Genomic DNA, 12403 nt, shown 5'->3' on the forward strand with positions numbered 1-12403 from the left:
AAAAATGTGTTTACAGTCCTAGCACATGAATTTTGCAAGTGAAGTGTATTATCGGCTTGTCAAGCTGTTGCTGTCATGTTCCATCTGATTCCAAACTACGTCAAATACAACAAGAGAGGTAAAAGCTTTGAAAGGACGAGTTTCTATAGGCTCATTCTCTCTGCCATAGCTCCATCCACACTGGCAGGGTGACTTCTCAGTCGCTGATAAATTTATTTGATTAAACTGCTTTAAGGCATTTGAAGATGCCCTGAGTGGGATTTGCAGCACAGCTGTTACAGCACCTCACCCAAAGAGTAGAGATGCTTCCCCTCAAAAACCTGCAGATCAGCCAGCACAGAGCACAGCTTTGCCCAATGTGCTATCAAGGGAGCAAAGATGTGTTTGCTGAGCTCCTCCTTCAGCCAAGGACATTTGAATGCAAACAGATACAATGAATTTCTTTTCAAGTGTCCTTATAATGCAGTATTTGATCAGCCTCAAGTGGTACAAGCCTAAGGATCTGAATCAGCCCCAAGATGTTCCATTTGTTTAGCAGTGATTTGCTGTTGGCTCTCCAGCACACTCCCTTTGCTACACTCTTGATTTTACATGTACCATCTGATTAGCACCAGATCCCTGCAATGCCTCATAGGAAAAAATAATTCAGCTGCCATAGAATTAATGAAAGCTACTTAAAATCCTCTCATACTTGGAGATGCTGTTCCATTACTGCCCACAGCAGCAGATCCACACTTCAAAGAGGTGGTTTGTAAGCTCCTAGGATGGCTCTCCATTGTAGTAATACTGACTTTTGTAACAAATTTACTGCAAGGATATGAAAAATTCCAGAAAAAATTAAAGTGAAGTAAATCTTTTATGGTTATCTAAAACCAAAAATAAAACATAGTGAAAGTACAATAGATAGATCTTTTTCCTAAATTAAATTCTCTTTTTATGAAATACTTTATAAAAACAGTGAAATGGATTTCTGCCAAGAATCTTTCAAATGAATACACCTTTTGAATCAGACAAAAACACAATGGAGGTCATAGTAAAAATCACTATGATTATTAGGACCTGCTATAGGCACATAAATTTAAGAAAAAACCTTAATATTTCTGAATTAAACGTAATCAGGGTTCATCTCTTTATTGATTAAATTATTAATTTTAATAATTCAGGAGGCATTTCAGACAGGGTTTTGCTTTGATTTTTTTTTTTTGTACAAAACTCGACAAACCTCAACTCCTGGTTAATCTTTCTCCTGCCCGAGGAGCTGTGGCAGGCATGACAAGGTGAGGGACACCACTGTTCAAGGTAGTGATGGCAGGAAATAGAAGTCTTGCATCAAACATTAGCTTTAACATGATCATGTAAAGTACTTTTGTAGCTACACATAATGCTCAACTACATCTCACGGACATGACAAAATAATACACAGATTAATGTAAAAATGTGGACTTGGTAGGGGGGTTTAGTTTCCATCCCTACCTCGCCCCACCAGCCCTGATTTGTAGGAACTCTACTAATTTAGACCAGGCAAAATGTGGCATTGGGCTACTAGGACCTTTACCAGCTTGTTCCTGACAACCTCTCATCTGCTCTGTGAAAGGCAAAGAAAACTTTAATGAAGTAACCGGAGCAGTGTTCCCTTTCCACAGTTAAAGGACAGCGTGAACCATGTGAGTAAGGAACGTACTGATACAAAGTTTAATGGCTACAAAGCCAGAATGTTCATGCCTGCAAGAACTTCTTTTACCTCCATGTCATCTATCCCTCAAAAGATAGCCAGATTTGCAGAAAAGGTAAGTAATTTCCAGTTCAGAGGATGCCAGCCATTATTTCACTAGGAGCTTTCTAAAAATTGGAGCTGTGTTCTGGTCACTGAGTTCCTGAATATCAAGGCCTGTGTTCATCTCTGATCCTGACCCAAACTTTCTTTTCCAACAAAGTTTGCAGGGCCAAAAGTTCTGCATCCATTTAACAGTTTTTGAACAGACAGATTTTTGGCTTGCAACTCCCAAGCAGTAGAGAGAAGAATAATTTTAAGACTACTGAGACAGAAGAGAAAGGTCATTATGGACAACGCAAAAAACTGGTAAAGCAGAAAGTCCTTATCATAGCTTTAGTTGATAACTAACCATCCATCATTCAGTCCCCTGGTGTGCTCCTAGCAAATGAGTTAATAAAACAACAAAATGCTTTCAAGTGGATATGAGCAGAATTAAACAGGTGCCTGATGCTTTTGAAAACCTCATTATTTCTATCCATGTAGAGAATGACTTTTAGAACATACTGGTGAGGCTAAGAAGCAATTATCACATGAAAAACATCATCAGATTGTGCAGCAAGTTCTGCTAGCAAAATTTTCTGAGTCTGAATTCTACCAGAGTATGCAGCTAAAAATCTTCCTCTTGCAGCTACATGGACAATGCCATGAATACTAAGGTGGCAAGCCATGGAAGCACCAGTTTCAAAACAGAATTCTAGGTTATATTCACACTGCTGCAAAACATTTTCTTAATTATATAACAGAGCTTGAAATTTATATTGAGGGTTTTTATAGACCTGGATGGAACCATTGAAGACAAATCTAAGACAGAAGTTACTTGTTATGTTCCTATATCAGGCCTTCCTGACAGCAGGAATAACTTAGATATCCAAATCAATTCTGTGAGATATTTTTATCATATTTTTCTAAACTGACAGAATTTATCTTTCAATACAACTTTTACTTTTTCTGAATACCATCCTTGGTTGACTGAAAAGTAAAAGATACAAAAAGTGAGAATATTAATTTTGTTCCAGCCTTAGGTTCAAAAGGAATAAGTAAGCTTCAAGAGATATAACCTAGAGAAAAGCAGTTTTATCTGGCTACTGCAAGAAATAAATGGAAAGAAGTTTATAAATAAACATGATTCATTTATTTATAAATGTCTGCAGATAAGAAATAATAATAATTCTCTGATGTAACAAAAGCTGACGTATTTATTACTAAACATAATGTACTTAACAACAAGAGCTGTAAGACAACAGGCTGTTTTACTACTGCCTCTTAATGGGAATTACATGAATAATGAGTCTCAGGAGGCACTTACCAGTGATAAAGGTAAATATTGGCTCTAAAAAATGTCAGACAAGCTATTATATCTCTGTATTGCAAGCAAGCTACACAGATTATTAGCTATTATTTTGTTTTATTATATCTAGCATTTAATAGCTGGGAATGTATATTTAAAAGATAAAACAACTAAACAACTGATAATATCTGAAAGCACAGTCAGTGCAAAGCAAATAATAATCGATTTCTTTTCACACCATAACTGTGGCTGGATGGCGTGCAAGAATAAAGGAAAACAAGCGTTCATCAAGGTCAGTGCAGTGAAGGACCTTGAACAGAAACCAGCACAGAAGAAACAGAATTGCAACGAATCACATTAAAATCTCAGATGGAAAATATAACTTCTTTCTACTACTATGAGTTTCTATATAGGAACAGAGAAGAACTTGCCTGAGATCTCAGCTCTGGTATTGACCCATTACAGAGTGTACTTTGCATAGCTGGAATGGACACCCTGTTCTCAGCAGTGCACGCAGAAAATTTGCCTGTACCACACCAGAGGGAATACTGAAAGTAAGAAAGGTGTAAAGTCAGACTTGAAGCAGCTCAACATAGGCTGAAGGAGGCTGGCAAGCAGCAAATGTGCATATGTGCATCTGTAGGAAGGGAGGAGGGGGTGATGTCAGAGCTGCTGACCCATCACTCCTGGGTTTCCTCAGCAGCCAGTGCCTGCATGCCCAGGCCACCTGGACAAGGTTCCCCCAGCCACTGCTCTGCCTGAGCCCCTGACCCAAAGGGTCTCCCTGCAGGAGTGACCTGACACAGAGCAGGATTGTGCCTGCCACAGATTTCTGGGGAAAAGCCTCAGTTTTGGTGTGGGGCTGTCTCTGAGGTGCCCTCTGAGGGAACGCTGTGGCACCACTGAACAATAAGGTTGAAAAGTTGTCCTTGGGCACTCCTTGCTCCAAAGAGGGACAAATGGTTCTTACAGGAAACACCATTCCTTATCTCTGAATAATTCTTATTTAAATGTATTAATTGTATTTGTTAGATTATTTCCACAGTTAAACCAAAGTGTTTCAGAAAGAAATCATTAACACTGGATGTATGCCAACAGTTTTCTGTCCAAGAAATTCAGACTACTACAGGCAAAAAAACAGGAGACCAGACCATGACCTGGTCAGCAATAACTGGTAACTCAGGATGTCTGAGATTTAGGAAACTGTTCATCTGAACATAACTTTCAGTCTACTTCTGTGTATTCAAGAGAAAAATATTTACCATGGTAACAATACCATATTTTTGGTGATATGACCCAAAGGCTTAGCTATGGTTTAACTATTATTAACTTATTTGGTCCAAGGACTCAAATTACCAAGTCTTTCTCTGGGTGAACGTGGATAAGTCACTTTTTCAATAATGTAAAATGGTAATAATAATTCTGAGCTGTTTATGGATGCTCATGTTTCCCTCTTTAAACAAATTATGTTGAAGAGGGAGAATTGTTTGCAGTTCACCAGATTTGAAAAGATCATGCAAGGATCTACTCACTTTGCTCTCCCAAGCTTCTTCAATGACCTTTATATTCTGCTGAGAAAAAATGTCAGGGATCAGCTGGTATTACTGCTATTAGCTCCAGCAGCAGTGAGGATCTGGGGTGTGCAACTGGGACTTCTCAGCAGCAAAAGCTGTACAATGAGCTAAGGGGCAGGTAATTAGAAAAGGGCAGGGAAAGCTGAAAACTTCACCAGGGAAAGCTGAAAACTTCACCACAGTAATGGTAATGTTCATGTGCATTTGAAGCCTCAGCCCTGGAATGTGCTACTAATATCCAAAATTCTAGCCCGTACTAGGCAATAGCATACAAGCACATTGTGGCTAAGTCAGTTTTAAAACAGAATTCTAAATTAAGCAGAAATACATTTTGTGGAGAACTTTTTCATCCCAGCCTGTTTCTAGTGAAAAATCAAAGACAAAGATTTTTGAGATAGATGGTTCTCACACAGTTTATGGAATTCTTAGCAGAAGCTTAAAATGTCTTGACAACACCTTTGGGTTTTGTGGTTGCAGGGCAGACAAGTTCCCTTTCTTGCAGTGAATTTCCTCATAAAAAAGAAAGTTTCCTAAGTTTGAATGGTCTCTCTGTGATGAGGGATTCCCAGCTGTAATATATTTCAAAAGAACTGCCTTAACTCACTCTACCCATCAGTTCAACTCTACAGTTGTCTCTTCTGATGTTCCAGAAATCACCAGCCTGACTTACATTTCCTTTGCCACTCGTGTCACTGCTGGCCAGTGCAGAGCAACAGAGGTTAAGGGGCAGAGCTGTAAAAATAAGCCAAGAGGAGGAAAATCAATTCTGGAGCCCAAAAGGCAAAACTACTGATGCAGAAGATTACTAAATACTACCAGTTGCCTTATGGCTCTTGAGTCTTCTGAGGAGGACACTGTGAGGCTTCTGTTCAATAAATATGAAACACAGTCTAGCGGAAGTCAGAAAAAAATCAGATCCTTCTTTTTTCATTGCTCCTAATTACTGTTTGCTTGGAGGAGAGGGAGGAAGGGGAGGATGGCAGAGTGCTTAGCTCTATAAAATACTTTAAAAGTATTTCTATGGCCAACATAACAGAAAGAGTGCAAAACCTGCTGACCCTTAGAGAAATTTGCATCAGCTCTGGGGAATCTGCTGGGACTCTGCCAAGGGCACAAAGTCACTGAGGAAAAATAACTACATCTTGAATATGTGTATTTAGAGCTTAAATTGTGGTATGATGAGGATGAACTCTCAAACCTAATGAAACAGTACTAAACCTCTAATCAAATTAATGAAATGCTATTACATTATTTTTAATTTATACACATAAATATGAATTTTCTCCCCAAGTACAAGTGATTATTCTATCTGCCATAGCTTTAGTGTTAATTTGCACTTCATCTTTGATGTCTAGACACCTGCAACACAGCAGAATTCATGCACAGAATACCACACTGCATAATTTCCTGAGGAAAGTGAACAAACCACAGAATCACAGTTCCTTCTAAACTTTGTGGAAACCAGTGGAAAATTTGGGGTCTGACACTTCAAGCTTTGTTTTTTACCTGAAGCATGGTTTTAATGGGCCAGAGCAAGCTACTCCTGAGTGATGTCCATCTCAGTAACCCTCAAAATTTTGTTCCAATTTTCCATGGAGATAAATGGTGAGCTACTCTAATGTGTGAATGGCATTGATGCCCATAACCTGGAGCTTTGATTCTAAGTGGATATTTCAGTAGAGAGAGGTGAAACTCTTCACTCATTTGCCACATTTTTCTCCTCCTTTCTCCACAACTTCTTATTGTGTGGGCATAATTTGCTTTTCAGTCTTGACGTTTTCTACAAAGCTGTTTCTCAAGCTGTGTGTACCTAGACAGAGTTCTCATGAACTGGGAAAGTTAAGGTGGCCAAATGAGCCATGATATATCTTAACTACAGTTAACTACTGAAATGTGGGTACATAAACCAGTTTGAGGTCTTGGCCCATGGGGGCTGAACTTTATTGAATTTCACCTTCGACAGATCTTGTTAAAAATAAATAATGGAAAATCTGTTCTCAGTAGTATTAAACTAACATCTGAGCTAGAAGTTCCTTGCAGATTCCCTCAATTTTGCTAAACCTTCAATCATGTGCTTTTGTTTCACTCTTGCTTTTGCCAAGAGTTGTTAGGGCAAGATACAGGGAAGAGACTCAGGAACAAAGTGAGATGACAGATTGTTTCGTGCCACAAGGAACAGTGGGATTAAGAAACACAACAAGCTTGTGGAAAGATTTTGTGGCTGCAGGCAACCTATGTCAGAATTAGAGAGCAGTAGTCCTGGGACAGCAGTGCCCCAGAGCTGTGACTTGTAACAACTGTATATGGCCTAAATACCAAAACAAATCCCCATTTAGTCATTTCCAATCTAGTCAAAGGAGACAGTAAGACATAGAAAGGAATAACAAAGTAGTTGCTGCATTCCAGTCCACCCTGAGACTCTTATCCTGAACTAACATGGACTTTGTATGAGATAAAAAATTAGCTTCTGGAGCAAAATTTATTGCTACTCTCTGTAAGATGCTGAATCACCAAACTGGATCTTCTTCCATGAATACCAACTCCCTTTTTTTTTAAATATAATTTTTTCTCCATATGATAAATTGGTTTTGGACTTCAAAAAATGGAAGAATGAGTTTGACCTTAGTGAGTGATAAACAAATACTGGAATTTACTTGGATTAGATGATACTTGATGAGGTATCAACAACATCAATCTTTGTGAAGTCCAGTCTTAATGAATTAGTAATGTACTATTTGAGAAACCTGAATTAGAACGACCAATGTACAACTGCTCTAGTCTAAACTGTGTACAATCTGTGCAAGACTGAGCTATCAGGATAAAAAATAGCCTGGTAAATACTCAAACATAAAATTTTACTGCCTGTGTTCCATAAGGTTTTTTCTGTAAAAGATACATATACACTTTCTTTTGAGCAATATATTTTTGCTGTAAAAAAGATTTTGATGAAATAATGTTGGTATTTTATTTCTAAGTTAATAGCCAATATAAGGTGCTATGAAAAAAAAGTGGGTCAATATATGATTACTAAAATGCAAGGTTGATAATGTAGCAATACTATTACAGTGTTAACAAACGATTCACATGAATTAGCTAGCAGACCAATAAAATCCTGCTCAACTTCCATGAGTTAGTAAAGTATATTATAAATGTTAGGTATATTCTGTTATATAAAACATTCTCGTATCTGCAGTCTGTGTTGTATTTTATACTGAATAGTATAAAAAATGCATCCTGTACAAAAGACAAGAAGAAAGAGGAAGAAAAGAGCAGCACAGATGACAGATTCAAAGATTCATCTGGAAAGCATTAAGAAGTAAAAAGCCCTGTGTGCAATACAAGGAAGATTCGAAGAAGCTAGAGCAGAAGAAAATAAGAGGGAATAAACTTCCATTCACCAGTAATGAGGTTTGAGAATATTAATGTACATCCCAGTATGTTAGTTAAATTTGTGTTTATACATTTTTGATTCATGTTAAGAAAGCAAGACCTAAGTAGTGATTTGACTTAGGACCCTCTCTAGCTACATCACAAAATTTTGCTAGTGTAGTAAAAATATATTATAAAAAGATAATTTAAATGTGATTTAATTATTTATTTATTTGGAGGAAATATATCCAAAAAAGAACTAGAAAACATTCCTGCACCCTAATCAATATAATTGCTATTATAATTTCCTACCTGACCAAAATATACAATGAGAAAATTCAGCCCTAATTAAAAATATCAGTTTGAATCACCCAGGTCTGGACATGCATTCAGAGTTGACAATTAGGAGGGTTTCATCTTTGAGCTTTTTGCACCTCAACATTAAATAGAGATTTGAAAAATTTGATACAATTTGCAGGTTGTATGGTGCTGAGTCATGTGTGGAAAAAAGTGAGTGCCAGAATCAGACTGGGATAAAAGAAAAGGGTTTTTTAATGAAGTAACATGCTCAGTTATGTAGAAATAGAGGATTCCAGGGAGATCCAGTGGCCCTATTAACAGCATGGGTGGCAGTTTTTAAGCAAAACTCCATCATCATAATCTTATGAGGTGATTAAAGACAAAGACTCAATTAATAAGGATTGTTATAATGTGATTTGAAGTGGATTATAGTATCATTTTACTTCCTGGGCTTAACAGATAGAAATAGCAGATGAGTGCAGGATCCTATTACCTAGCAATAAAATAAAAACCTACAAGCCCAAACTGGGAAAATAAAACAGCAAAACAAATTGTCAGTACAATTACTGACATGAGGTGTAGGCTTATGCTGCAGCAAACTAACCAGGGTAGGGATTTGAGAGCTGCTGCTGAAAATTTACAAATCTCAACCCAATACAATGCAGTCATGAAGTAGAAAAATGCAAATTGGAATCAGAGCTCCAGAGACTGAAGTGGAAAATAAATAAAAAGAATTAGTGTTGGTATCTACTTTTTTTTTTTCATCTACAGTAATAGGATGTTAAATAAAGAAATCCTGTTCAATTCTGGATGAGAAAACTGAGACAAAAAATGAGAAGTGCCTGAGAAACACAACTAATGTACATCATATGATTTAATATAGATCAGAAAGATTTCTTAAAATATAATAAATTAAAAATTAAAAACGGTCTCTGATAGGAGAGATTAAAATATGTGGTATGAACAAGGAATCTGTGCAGTAGCTTGAACAACTATGCATAAAGTGACATGCTACCTGTTTCATTAAGAAGCAGTAATCAAGCAAGTTGACTAAACCAATTAATATTATACAGCAAAGTCAAATTAATTGGCCTACTGGGACACCCTCTGTAAAGGTAGAATTATTATTTGTCAGAAAAGCCAAATTCCCAATCTGAAGTGAGGAAATTAATCTGCTTCATCACCAAATCCTACTGACATGTCAAGTATAAGCCTCTAGGGCTAATTCTCCATCACAGCACACACTGATGAGGAGCACAGGAGCAGACCAGCCTGGGAGTCCTCCCTGTGGCATCTTGATTGATGACCAGTTCAAAGAGATATTTGTAAATGCTTATTTGGCCCCCCATGAGTTTCAGTCAGCACAACAGGCAGCTCAGAGTCCCAGACAATACTGGGGCTTCCTTGAAAAAGACACTTTTATATAAATGGGAGCTGTCCAGGAAAGGACCATTAGCAAAGGAAGAGAAAGAAAGGTTGATAAGGGAGTCAGACATGCAGATAAGAGCGGATCAGTATCAGAAAGAGAAACAGTTCTTTCAAGTTTTGCCCAGTGTCACTTCCACACGCTATGCTGTATCTACATCAGGATATAAAAATTCTATCTTTGAATCTCTTCCCCCTCACCCCCCCGCCTCATCCACCCCGTCCCAACCACTGATTATTTCCATGTCCTTTCAGACACTGAAAGATGCTGAGACAGCAGTTTGGAGGCTCACTTTCCAGCTCTGCTGGAACCATCATCCAAAGATTTGAGAGAGATTGCATACAACCTCTTTATAAAATTAATCTCCATCCCCGACAGAGCTCACACTCAAATACAAAATCAGTCTCCTCTGAATCCCCATGATAATCAAAGTGCTATAGCCCTTGTTATAAATAGATTTAAGTGATCTTAGCTCACTTGTTCCATCACTCTGCCAGACAATCTTGCTATCACAAAAGGATTATCATAAATGACCTGGAAAATTCTGTTAACCCACAATGGCTCCAGAACAGTTATAGTGCAGGACACCTTAAAGCAGTTATTTCTGCCCTTAACTGTTATTCATAAAAGAAAAACCTGTACTTGGGACCATTCTTTTATCTACCTTTCTCCAGATCTTACTTATCTTACAGAAAAGCATTCTGAAAACAACAGACACAGTCCTAAAAAACTCCAAAACCCCTGAAGAACAAAAACCCAATAACTGAAACACATCTTTCCTTATTTTGGCTTTAAGATAAAAGAAGTCAAGGTTAATTCTAAGGCATTTTCTTCAACATATAGCTGAATCCAAGCTCCTTGCACAGATACACTCCAATTAGCTTGTGACTGACAGCTGTCAGGCTGGTTCATAATCATGATTCTTTGTAGTAGATATTCAAAGAGACTAAAGGAAAAAAGTCATAGAAAATTGAATTTTGTTAGTAATCGGACTAGTGCTAGCTCATTGAGATTTTGTTGCTGCACATGCTTCTTTATTAATTTTAAAGACTGGCATTTAAAGACACAGTCAGCTTTTCCATAGCAGAGACATCTACTGAGGTTTATAGATGAAAGAAGTCATCCAGGAATGGAAAATTAAATGAGTTCACCTACACAGAATAACTCACTTCATGAATATCTGTGCAACAGCTTAAACTAATGGAGAAGCATATGCAAAGAAAACAAGCATGTGCAAATATAGAGCAAGCATACATGTAGTATAACTTTACAAAGTATAAAGGGAACTTACTACTGGAAATGAACATTTCTAAAATTGAGAATGTCTTCCTCTACCAGACTTCTGATAATGTAATATTTTGTTTATTTAAACAAAGGGAAGATAGCAGGAATGGCCGCCTGTTCTTCCTGAATACCTGAGATTATTCCTTCTCCCTGCCCTTATCATATTCACATCACAAGCAGGGGCAATACTATGTTGTTCCAGGTACTATACACACATAGGCTAAATAAATTAGTGTGGCCTTACTGATTTTCCAAAGCAACTTGAAAACTAGTTTTTCTCACCAGTTCTTTGACACACAAAAAAAAAAAAAAAAAAAAAAAAAAAAAAAAAAAAAAAGCAGCACTCTTCTCTTTAAGGATCAGCATAGCTGGAAATCAGCAAATCCATTTTCACACCTTCTCTCATTCCCTGCCTTCAGCAAGGGTCTCACTAGAACAGCAATGTTTGAATTGATATATTCTAGGAATTTTGAACCAGTGACTAGTCCAGAGAACCAGCTGGGTACTCACAGGAAACAAAAGCAGCCGTGAAGTGACAATTGCAGATATGATCACATCATTTTGGACTGAGAACAATGGCCCTAATTACCACTCTTTCTGTTTAAAAATTACCTCTGTGTTTCCCTTCTTGCTTGTATTCTCGTGTGGACCAGAAAAAGAAACTAAGTATTCTGGAATGTGACAAGTAGACACAGGCTGGGAATGGCCTTGTCTCACTGTGCTGATTTCATTGTGCTCCTAATTGTAGCATCAGTGGTCATAATTAAAACGTCACCAAGAAATTAAAAATGTTCCTACTCTGCAACATAAATAAAGCTCTGTTTATTCAACCAGGAGAAGGATTTGTGACACAAAATACCCTTCTACACTAATTTAATGAGCTCATTTTCTGGGGAGGATTAACTGATAAGATGTTTAGATGGAACTTAATTATTCTTCGTGAGATAAAGTAGGAAATTAGAGTATACTGTGTGGATTAGTAAATAAGTAATTTATTTTTCTATAATTAAGACCCAAGTTCAAGCACCAAGTAAGATGGGTTGTGTTATCAAGGGACTGTATGCTATATTTTCCCAACATTCCTGAGTTTCAGCTTGTTAGTTTATTATCCAGAATTGAAGGGCATTAAAAAAAAGAAGATAGAGTGAGAAAATAAGTGGGAAAAAAGCTACAAGCTTTCATGATAAATATTTACATGTGAAGCACATTTTGTGTTCAGATTTCAGAAGCATTTGAACTATAGAGTCCAACTATTTTCAGAATCACAAGGCGACATATGGAGTCTTTTATGTCTGTTCTATTGTTTATGTGAGGTTTTTATAGACTGGTAAGTATGAATTAGCTGTATCAATAGATCACAGAAAGATTGTTAATACAGATTGTGTAGT

At 37.3% G+C, this 12403-nt stretch overlaps 1 protein-coding gene across 1 annotated transcript in view; it reads right to left on the reverse strand.

The window, feature by feature from the left end:
• Positions 1–2525: 2525 nt before the first annotated feature.
• Positions 2526–12403, reverse strand: part of LOC135279841 (uncharacterized) — a 418268-nt gene continuing 408390 nt past the window's right edge. Inside the window, exon 22 of the mRNA XM_064387383.1 lies at positions 2526–5368. The gene's annotated coding sequence lies outside the window, so the exon portion shown is untranslated. The remainder of the gene's footprint in view (positions 5369–12403) is intronic.

The sequence above is a fragment of the Passer domesticus genome, chromosome 13 (genome assembly GCF_036417665.1).
Source record: "Passer domesticus isolate bPasDom1 chromosome 13, bPasDom1.hap1, whole genome shotgun sequence".
Classification (NCBI taxonomy): Eukaryota; Metazoa; Chordata; class Aves; order Passeriformes; family Passeridae; genus Passer; species Passer domesticus.